The following is an 11,434-nucleotide window of genomic DNA, read 5'->3' on the forward strand; positions in this document are numbered from 1 at the left end:
CGGGGACAGAGACCTTGTCCGACAAGCTGGATGGGCCTTCGGGCATCTGGGCTCACAGATCTTAATTCTGCTTCCACTCTTACCTTACTTCTATATTTTACTCTCTTACTTCTACAAGGGTCCTACTTTAATTCTAATATCCTACTTTCTTATTTCTAATAGGTTCCATACACTAATATTGTCAATATCTCATTTCACACCTCATCCTCATTAGGAGAGAAAGTCTTCCCAACTAAACTCTCATGCTGGGGAAGACTCCTCTTCCTGCATTCCTTCACCAAGTGCCCATCAGTTGCAAACTACTTTCTCCCAGAGTCGCCCAAGCCACGTGCCCTCAGATGCACTCTGCCTTCTCTCAGGGCCAACACGACCTGTGAGCAAGAGCGAGACTCCCAAAAAGGGGAGGGGTTCCCAGAGTGGGTAACTGATCTGCTAGGGGGGACTAAGGCTTTGTCAATTCCTGGGAATCCTCTCTTGGTTGTGGTGACTTTGGGATTCCAAGGAGAATTTGCATAGGGCATTTGCAAGTCCTTTGAAGGGTCTCCTTTCAGGAATGCCAGACTTGCTCAGTGGGTTTGTTGATTAGGAAACTCAGGATGGCTTTGTGAAGCTCTGGCCTTCTTATCTCTGAGCCTTTGGAATTTCAGGCATTTGTCGCCCCTCAGGAAAATCAGGAAATTAACTTTTTTCTACCAAGGCCTTTTCCCTATCTGCCTATTTCCTTTCTACCTCCTCATCACTATTTGCTGAGGCTGTCCTTGATAGAATTGCTAATGTGCACCACCATGGCTGGCTGTTTCTTAAATTTTTATTTTGAAACAGGCTCTTGCTAGGTTGATGCATCTCACTACCTGTTGAGGCTGTCCTAGAACCTGGAATACTCCTGTCTCAGCCTCCCAAGTATTTGGGATTACAGGCAGGTGCCACTATGCCCAGTTCTGCCAGGTGTATTAGGATGTATTCACCCACCTCCACAGGATAATCACTCCTCCTCCTCCTCTACCTTCTTTTTGCTCTTCTTCTTCTCCTTTTTCTTTTTCAGTACTGGGGATGGAACCCAGAGCATTCTACTTCTGAACTACACCCCCAGCCCTATATTTTTTTTTCTTTATTTTGAAACAGGATCTCACTAAGTTGTGGGGGGCCTCACTGAGTAGCTGAGGCTGGCCTCGAACCTGTGATCTTCCTGTCTCAGCCTCCCAAGTACTGGGATTACAAGTGTGCCACCATGCCTGGCTCCTGACCTATTTTCAACATACTGTACACTCTTGAACTCCAATGACTAAAACAAGGTGATCCCCATTTTATTAACTCTACTATTTTATTTCCTCACTCCTCTTCCAGTTCTAGGCTGCTTCAAGTGCCAATAAGTACGGGCCATATTTGTGTACTTTCTGTGCCGAATGCCACAAAGGCCATGCAATATAGATTTTATATTCTTCTCTTCCGAATCAGCCATGAGTGGTGGTGCATGTCTATAATCTCAGCAATGTAGTGAGATCATTTCAAAATGAAAAGATAAAAAGGGCTGGGAGTGTAGCTCAGAGGTAGAATAACCATGGGTTCAATCTCTGGTAAAACACACACACACACACACACACACACACACACACACACCCGAGTCAAGCTGGGCAAGGTGGCACTAGTTTGTAATCCTAGTATTTGGGAGGCTAAAACAGGAGGATCACAGGTTCAAGGGCAATTTAGCAAGACCCTGTCTCAAAATAAAAAATAAAGCAAAAACAGTGCTGGGGTTATAGCTCAGAGGTAGAACCCCCCCCACCCCAGATTCATTCATTCTCTCTCTCTCTCTCTCTCACACACACACACACACACACGCACACACACACACACACACACACACACACACACACACCGCATGGTGTGCACGCTTGTAATGCCAGCATTTGGGAGGCTGAGACAAGAGGATCTGGGTTCGCAGCCAGCCTCAGCTACTTAGTGAGGCCCTTTGCAACTCAGACTGTTTCAAAATAAAGAATAAAAAATAGGACTGGGGGTATAGCTCAGAGGTAGAATGCCCCTGAATTCCATGCCCAATACCACAAAAAAAAAAAAAAAAAAAAAAAAAGAACCTGCGCTGCTAGACCAAGGAAAGGACCATGTGATGGAGACATGGACAAAGCTGGAGCAACAGAAGGTTCCAAAGAGTTAAAGGAGATTCCAGGGAAGGTCGAATTCTCCAAAACTCTGGGTGTAACTATTGTCTTTCAGGAATTTGCCCTCTAAGGCCCACCTGCAAGGCCAGGGGGCTGATCTTAATCCCAAGGTCTGGGGGCTGACCTTAATCACAAGAACAGTGAAGTCTTCCTTTTGTCTTGCTTATGATTAGTGATTTCCATGTCCTTCACTCAATACCCCACTATTTTTTTTTTTTGCAGTCACGCCATTAATTTATTTACAAACATCTAATATGCTGTGAATTCAAGAGTTTGATCCATTTTCCAAAGAGATTGCACTTCTTTAAACATTCTTCACATCTGTTAAGTGGATGTATCAGAACATCCTTACTTCTTAAGCAGTTGATGTCTTACTATAAAGAAAGGTGCAGCAAATCCAGAACCAAAGTATAAATAACCAGCAAACACCACTTGTTTTCCACTGAAAACGGCAAATTCTTGCCCAGGCCCTCCTCAGAGTGGCTCCTGCGGACCACGGAGGTGGTGAACCTCTGGACGCTCTGGCCCAACACAGCGAAGCTCTGCGAAAGGCGCAGACTCCCAGGAGAAATAAAGGCCATGATACACCAAGTCTCTTTCCACCGACCTTGCTCCTCCAATACCCCAGTATTGTTTTTTGGTGTTTACACTTTTCTACTAGGATCCGATGATTAACCTAACTGGAGAAGGGTATAAAGATCTTGGTTTTAGAGAATAAACTTGGTCCTTGCTCATCAGGCGATTGTCTGTGCGTTCATCTCAGGGTAGTTGCTCATCAGGTAATTACATTTCAGTCTGGCTGCTCAGCAGGTAGCTGTTGCTTTCATTTCAGGACAGTTGCTCATCAGGCAACTGTCCGGTGTTCAGGGCAGCTGCCCATCAGGTAGCTGTTCGGTTTCCCCTCTCAGGTCTCTCCCTCCCAAGTCCCAGAGAAGAATCTCCACAACCATGTGCTGGAAACTAATACTGAACTTCTGAATTTATCTCATTATGGTGTAAAAAACAACCCAGAATTCTACTTTATGGGTGCGGAACTTTAAATTTTATTAAAAGACAAGCACATACCTTTATTTATAGCATATGTTTTCAATTCACATTTCTGCCAGTAGGCACTGGCCAAGATACAAACCCAACACAACAAAGTAGTAAACACGGGCAACCAGGCGACAGGTGCTCGCACGTGGCCAGGCGGGGAGGGAGCTGCTGGAGTCCAGCTGGCTGCTCAAGCGTGTCCAGTGTGGCCTCACGCCGCCTGGGCTCAGAGACCGGCATCGGTTAGTTTTCTTGTAAGAGTGATGGGGGTCAAGGGCTCAGCCAGGCTGCTCTAGATTTGCACAGAATTACAAGTCTCAGCCAATCTAGCTGTAGTGTGCGTTCACGCAAAAATCCAGCTGGCTGGACTACTGGAGAGCCTGAGAACTGGCTCTTGGGCCATGAGGATCAATGTTCTTCTGAGCCACCATCAGTGAGGCACGGGGTCCTGCCTCACTCTGGGATTTTTCTGAGAGCCGGGCCACTGACAATGCTAGCCGGGCAAGGAAAAACCTAACTCCCCAGCTCTCCCTCCCCAACATTCTTTGTCAGTCAACGAAGTACAGCATGGAGACTTCCTATGGGCTCATCTGTTCAGTGCATTCTACACTGGCGCCTTCTTTAATGGGGAGGTAGCCCAGGGCATCCTTGTGAAGACTGAGGAAATGTCCTTGGTCTAGTATGGGCAGCACTGTCACAGAGTTTAATCCTAGGAAGGGCTGAGCTCAGTGAAATCTTGTGAACTTCTGAACTAAGTGACTTTAAAAAGGTCTTTCCTGCCGGGCGTGGTGGAGCATGCTTGTAACTCCCGGCATTCCGGAGGCTGAGACAGGAAAATCGCAGTTCCTGGACAGCCTCAGCTACTTAGTGCGGCCGTCTGTGACTTAGTGAGACCCTGTTTCAAAATAAAGAGTAAAAAAATAGAGCAGGAGCCGGGCGTGGTGGTGCACGCTTTAATCCCCGCGCTTGGGAGGCTGAGACAGGAGAATTGCACAGGTTCGAAGCCAGCCTCAGCTACTTAGTGAGGCTTTCAGCAACTTAGTGAGACCCTGTTTCAAAAAAAAAAAAAAAATATATATATATGGTCTGGGAGTATAGCCCAGAGGTAGAAAGCCTCTGGGTTCCACCCCCAGTACCACCCCCCAAAAAAAAAATAGAGCAGGGGGTGCAGCTTGGAGGTCGAATGCCCCCGGGTTCCATCCCCAGACCCGCAAAAACAAACAAAAAAATCTTTCCCTAGGAACTTGGAATATGTTTTTCTCTTTTTCCCCTTGTATTACTAGGAATAGAATTCAGGGCAATGTGTTTGCTAGGAAAGCGCTCTACTACTAAGCTATATCCCCAGCCCTTTTTATTTTGAGACGGGATCTAAGTTGCCCAGGCTGGTGTCAAACTTGCAATCCTGCTGCCTCAGTCCTGAGTAGCTGGGATCCCAGGAGCCTATGAGACCTGCAAGCCTGGTGCACTGACTATGCAGTCAGGGCCAATGAAGTGAATATGTATGTGTGTATATATTTATATACCTAAAATTAACTACATACAGATACTTTCTATATTAAAATTAGAAACACAAGAAACAGAAGCTAAATTTTGTGCTTTACTTTGAGATTTGTGAAACAGCCAAGTGGCCATATTCTAAGCAGCAAGAAACCTCCAAAATAGTGTTTTCAGAGCCCGGCGTGGTGGCGCACGCTTGTAATCCCAGTCCATGGGAGGCTGAGACAGGAGGATCACAGGTTTGAAGTCAGCCTCAGCAGCTTAGTGAGGCTTTCAGCAACTTTGTGAGACCCTGTTTCCAAATAAAATGTAAAATAGGTCTGAAGGTGTAGCTTGGAGGTAGCAAGCCCCTGGGTTCCATTCGCAGTACCACAGAAAAACAAACAAAAACACCCCCAAAATAGTCTTTTAAAAATTATTATTTATTTAGGTGGTACTGGGGTTGCTGGAAGCCCTTTCTACCTCTGGGCTACACCCCCAGACCTATTTTATACTTTTTATTTGGAAACAGGGTCTCTTAAACCAGCGCGGCTGACTCTGAACCTGTGCGGCTGACTTTGAACCTGCACAATCCTCCTGTCTCTGCCTCCCAAGCACGGGGATTACAAGCCTGCGCCACCATGCCTGGCCCAAAATAGTCTTTTCAACAATAAAAACAAGAGGTTTCTGAGTACATAAAGATCAGTAGAAGCTGGGCGTGGTGGGTCATGCTTGTAATCCCAGCATTCGGGAGGCTGAGACTGGAGGACTGAGGTTCGCAGACAGCGTCAGCTACTTAGTGAGGCTCTCTGTAACTTAGTGAGACCCTGTTTCAAAATAAAGAATAAAAAACAGGGCAGGGGGTGTAGCTCAGAGGTCAAATGCTTCTGGGTTCCATCCCCAGACCCGCAAAAAAAAAAAAAAAAAAAAAAAAAAACAGTAGAAAATCAGCCAAATGACAACAAAGTCATTACAGTAGCAGCTTTCAAACCCTATTTTTTCCCCCCGGTACTGGGGATGGAACCTAGGGCCATTCTACCTCCGAGCTACACCCTCAGCCCTATTTTTTTATTCTATCATCACCATCACCACCATCATCATCATCATCATCATTTTGGTGGTACTGGGGTTCCTGGAAACCCTTCTACCTCTGGGCTACACTCCTAGACCTATTTTTTTAAATACATATTTTTATTTGGAAACAGTCTCTTAAGCCAGTGAGGTTGGCTTCGAACCTGCGTGATCCTCCTGTCTCTGCCTCCCAAATGCTGGGATTATAAGTATGTGCCACCATGCCCAGCCAGCCCTATTTTCTCTCTTTTTCTTTTTGCAATACTGGGGATGGAACACAGGGGCATCCTACCTCTGAGCTACATGCCCGGTCCTATATTTTATCCTTTATTTTGAAACAGGGTCTTATTGAATTGCAAAGGGCCTAAGTAGTAGCTAAGGCTGTCTGCAAACTGCAATCCTCCGGTTTCAGCCTCCCCAAAGTTCAGATTACAAGTGTGTGCCACCATGCCCAGCTTATTTTTTAACTGTTTTTTTTTTTTTTTTTTAATGGTACTGGGGATGGAACCCAGAGGCATTCTACCTCCAAGCTACACTCCCAGTCCTATTTTTTATTCATTATTTTGAAACAGGGTCTGAGTGGCAGAAGGCCTAAGTAGCTGAGGCTGGCCACAAACGCAGATCCTCCTGTCTCAGCCTCCCAAATGCTGGGATTACAAGTGTGTGCCACCAAGCCTGGCTCATTTTTTACTTTGAAACAGGATCTCACCAAGTTGCAGAGGCTGGCCTTGAACCTGTGACTCTCCAAGTACAGGGATTACAGATGTGTGCCACCACGCCCAGCAGAAAAATACTTTTTTTTTTTTTTGGTGGTACTGGGGGTGGAACCCAGAGGCTATCTACCTCCAGACTATACTCCCAGACCTATTTTATACTCTATTTGGAAACAGGGTGTCACTATCACTAAGTTGCCGAGAGCCTCACTAAGTAGCTGAGGCTGGCTTTGAACCTGCATGATCCTCCTGTCTCAGCCTCCCAAGCGCTGGGATTACAAGTGTGCGCCATCATGCCTGGCAGAAAAATACTTTTTAAAAGCAAAATAAAACAACTTTCTCTGTCCTGTTGCTGAGCATGAACCTTCATTCAAATTGAGATAAACTGAAATGGATGTGGTGGCGCATGCTTGTAATCCCAATACTTGGGAGGCTGAGACAGAAGGATCACAGTTCACGCACAGCCTCAGCTACTACTTGGTGAGGCCCGTTGCAACTCAGTGAGATCCTGTTTCAAAATAAATAATAAAAAATATGGCTGGGGGTATAGCTCGGAGGTCGAATGCCCCTGGGTTCCATCCCTAGTACTCCAAAAAAAAAAAAAAAAAAAAAGAGATAAACTATTTTTTCTTTCTTTTTTTTTTTGGCGGGTCTGGGGATAGAACCCAGGGGCATTTGACCTCCGAGCTAAACCCCCTGCCCTATTTTTTATTTTGAAACAGGGTCTAAGTTGCAGAAGGCCTCAACTAAGTGGCTGAGGCTGTCCGTGATTCTCCTGTCTGAGCCTCCCAAATGCTGGCATTACAAGTGTGCACCACCATGCCCAGCTGTTTTTTTTTTTTTTTTTTTTGGGCGAGTCTGGGGAGGGAACCCAGGGGCATTCTGTCTCTGAGGTACATCCCCAGTCCTATTTTTCATTCTTTTTGTTTTTTGTTTTTGTGGTATTAGGGATGGAACCCAGGGGTATTCTATCTCCGAGCTTCACCCACAGCCTTATTTTTTTATTCTTTATTTTGAAACAGGGTTTCACTGAGTTGCAAAGGATCTCACTAAGTAGCTGAGGCTGTCCTCAAACCACGATCCTCCTGTCTCAGCCTTCCAAATGTTGGGATTACAAGCGTGCGCCACCATGCCTGGCTCTTTATTCTTTATTTTGAAACAAGGTCTAAGTTGTGCAGGGCCTCTTAGCTAGGCTGGCTGTTAATCTGTGATCCTCCTGTCTCTGCCTCCCAAGTACTGGGATTACTAGCATGTACCATCCCACCTAGCCAAACTATTTTTTCTTTTTGAAAAAATATTGCACAAAACTATCATCCATTTTATTGACTTTCTTGGCCAAATATATGTTTGTGTCCACATTAATCTGTAAATTAACATTAACCTTTAAAGTTTTCTAGTTAGTGCAAGTTTAAAAAACCCATAATATACAGTAGATACAAGTTTACTTTATCTTACAAATGAAGTTGTTTTTCTTTTGACATGCTGGTAGTACTAATTTGTACAGCGCAAAAGGACTTTGTAATTTCTGAGTCATCGTTTATAGCTCTAAGTAGACAAATGCATTTTAGAAAGGAAGTACTACACATTTTTGACACACTCTAAAAAAATAAAAATAAATACTTTTGACTATAAAATTTTTTTACAAACATTAGTTACATTAAGTTTCACAGCTAATTGTCACAGACAACCTAAAACATTTAAATTATTTAATCTTACTAGACAACCTGTATTCTAAAACACAAATCCACCTCATTCCTATTTAATATAACAGCACTGAAAGTTACCATCTACCTCGGGGATCTGTAAGAGCTGCCGGGTGCTCCGTGTTTAAGCCACTAGGGTTTAGAGAAGTTAGAGGAATGTGTTAGGGCATAAATGATGAGAGAAATGCGAAGAGAGATAGAGATGTGATTTACTCCTATGTTTCTTCCTGAGAATGTAGACAGTTATTTTAACATCGAGATAATTTTAAATGGAACAGAAAAATCGTATGGTACATTATTTCATAAAGTATAGAATCCTAATATAAACAATTATCCTAATATATAACTTGCAAATATGAAAGCTTACAAATTGTATTTATTTAAACAAGGCACGTGCCTATACATTTATCTGATCTGCTGGGTAAAATCTTGTCTAAAAATGTAACTGATTTTGCTTAAAAACAAGATAATAATATGTTTATGATATAATACTCTCAAATAACTTTCCTAAATGAAAATGAAGTCTGAATGAGTGAATAAGGCAGCAGAAAAATTCCATGAAGAGTTAGCAGGGGAAAAACCTTCACTAGATGGTAACTGAAAAACCAATTTGCTTAGTACGTGAGGGCAATGTACACAAACCTGTTCTAAATCCAGTACAGCTTTACGGTTTTTATCAGCAATTAAAAATTAGTTATTTTGATTATTTAAACTCTGATATCCCCAAGAGACTATTTACTTTGCTTCTACTACAATTAACACTATGAATCATAGGAACAACCTATAGCAAATGAACTGAACAGCATACTTATGAGATGTGGTCTCTGTAACAACTTTGATCATGAATGAAAAGATAAACTTCATTATACATGATCAGAATATGACCAGCCCATTCAAGAAAATCTACAAAACTCTCCTGCTACCTCTGCTATAGTTACCCAATGGAAAGGGGTAGAAGTAAGCTCAAGAGAGACTTGCACACACAATTTCTCAATGCTAGAATTTAGTATCATTCACGGATATCTGAAAGAGGTTAATTTAACAAAAATATTTTATGGAATGTACTGACTGCTATATATACTACTAAGCTGTTTGTACAAAATATGCCCCGGAAGTAAAGTGACTCAAATTGAAGTTTGTGGCAATTCATGGACAACAGATTCTTAACAGACCCTTAAAGAGGGCTAATAGTGTTTGGGGGCACACATCCTAGTTTTTCAGAGATTAATGTCAGTTAAGACCACCAAGCCCACAAGGGCCATTTATCAGAAAAACACTTGGCTGGACACACTGACACGCGGGTCAGGCTGGGTGACAGTGGCAGATGGGCGCCCTCTAATGGGCCCCCGGGGAACTGCCCCTCAATAGGTACTCGGCAATGGAAAGGCAGTACTGAAACAAAGCATTCCATACCCAGAGCAGGACCCAGTGCTTTCCATGACCCTCTGTTTTTTTTTTTTTTTTTTTTTTTTTTTGTGGCATGGGGGAATGAACCAGAGGTAATCTGCCTCCAAGCTACTCCCCTAGCCCTATTTTTTAGTCATTATTTAGAAACAGGGTCTCATTAAGTTGCAGAGGGCCTCCCTAAGTAGCCGAGGCTGGCCACTATCCCAGATCCTCCAGTCTCAGCCTCCCAAGTACTGGGATTACAAGCGTGCGCCACCACGCCTATCCCTCTCCTCTTTAAATACCGAAGAATAAGAATATCTAGGGAGTATTTCTGGGGTGATAATTAACTGAGATTTTAATGACTTGGTCAATAGGCTAAATTTTTATCTGTGACTAGCAGAATTTATGTGGCCAATTTGACTTATTAAATAAAATGTAATATAGTGTAAACACTAAACACAGGTCTCGTACTACAAATTAAATAATAAATAAATTAAAAATATATATCTTTCTCATTTTAAAATAAATATGATATAAACATTTTAGCAAAGTTTTCCGTCCACTTACCTCCCCAAGGAGAAATTCTATCCAGTACTTTAGATATAAAAGACTACCGCATTTCAAAATACTGTAAGACCCCTGGATCTTAAAAACACAAATCATCCTTAAGCTTTTTTTTTTGTACTGGGAATTGAACCCAGGGTCATTCTATCTCTGGGCTATACCCCCAGTCCTTTTTATTTTATTATTTTTATTTTGAAAAAGGGTCTTACTAAATTGTTATGGTTGGCCTCAAACCTGCAATCCTCTTGTTTCAGCCTCCTATAATCCCCTTTTGGGATGATAGGCATACACCACCATGCCCAGCAGCCTTAAACTTTAAAGCAGTTAATCTGACTAGTAAGGTTTTTTTTAAGCACATTTTAAAAAATTATTGACACTTTCAGTCAAAAGAGAAGTTGATGAACTGTCCAGCTAACAACCTGTAACTTTCAATCCAAAGTGCTTTAAATCTTATTTTAGACGAATGCACCTCTCTGGGTTTCTTTTGATATAAAAAAGATCCTGGGGCTGGGTCAGGGGTACATCACCTTCCTAGAATCCATCAAGACCAGGATTCAGTCCCCAGCACTGTACACCAGCCAACCAACCCTGAATTTCAGCTCAATATGGTCATTAACAGGGTTACTAACAAACAACAAACAGTATCTAGAGGTCTAAAAATGACCCTAAACTAAAAATTGTAATACTGTAAACAAAGCTTAAGTATTATCTTTTACATTTATCCTTTAGGGGCTCCCTGGAAATCAGTGTGTATGGATAACTTTGGCTTGGGGTGTAGGAAATTTTAAGAGCTATGCTACAGGAGGATGCGTGCTATCCATGCCTGCTTGACACGAACTGTTTCCTTTCAAAAGAGCAAGTTAGTTTTTAAAATGGGACGGTGTCACCAGTTAAAAATGAAGATGGAAATGTTCTTTCACACCCATACCCTATCCATCAAATGTGTTCTTTAAGAATAAGGAATGAGATGGTGCATACTTCAGAGTAAGCTTCACTGTCAAAACATATAATAGTGAAAAACATGTAACTTCTAGTGCCTTTCCGGTTAGTTATGTGTGCGTAAAGTATCTCACTTAAAAATAGGCATTTGTAGTAACTCAAGTTTGGCGGTTTTGGGAATGCTATTTACATAAATGTGTGCCCACTAAACTGTACTTTGTTTTGCGATGCTGGGTCTGATCAAGCAAGCCCTCTGCCGGAGAGCTTCACTCAGCCCAGCCCTTAAGTGTGTACCCACTGTACTGTGAGTGAATGAAGGCTGACGGCTGACAGAACCTCCACCCCTGCAGGAGCCAGTGTCTACTTGTTT

At 42.8% G+C, this 11,434-nt stretch overlaps 1 pseudogene across 1 annotated transcript; it reads right to left on the minus strand.

Moving 5' to 3' along the window:
* Positions 1 to 2,525: 2,525 nt before the first annotated feature.
* LOC308275680 (cytochrome c oxidase subunit 7C, mitochondrial-like) lies at positions 2,526 to 2,758 on the minus strand (annotated as a pseudogene). The gene has a single exon. The product of its transcript is annotated as a cytochrome c oxidase subunit 7C, mitochondrial-like (transcript).
* Between the last annotated feature and the right edge of the window lie 8,676 nt (positions 2,759 to 11,434).

Source organism: Muscardinus avellanarius, assembly GCF_963383645.1.
Source record: "Muscardinus avellanarius genome assembly, chromosome: 16".
Lineage (NCBI taxonomy): Eukaryota > Metazoa > Chordata > Mammalia > Rodentia > Gliridae > Muscardinus > Muscardinus avellanarius.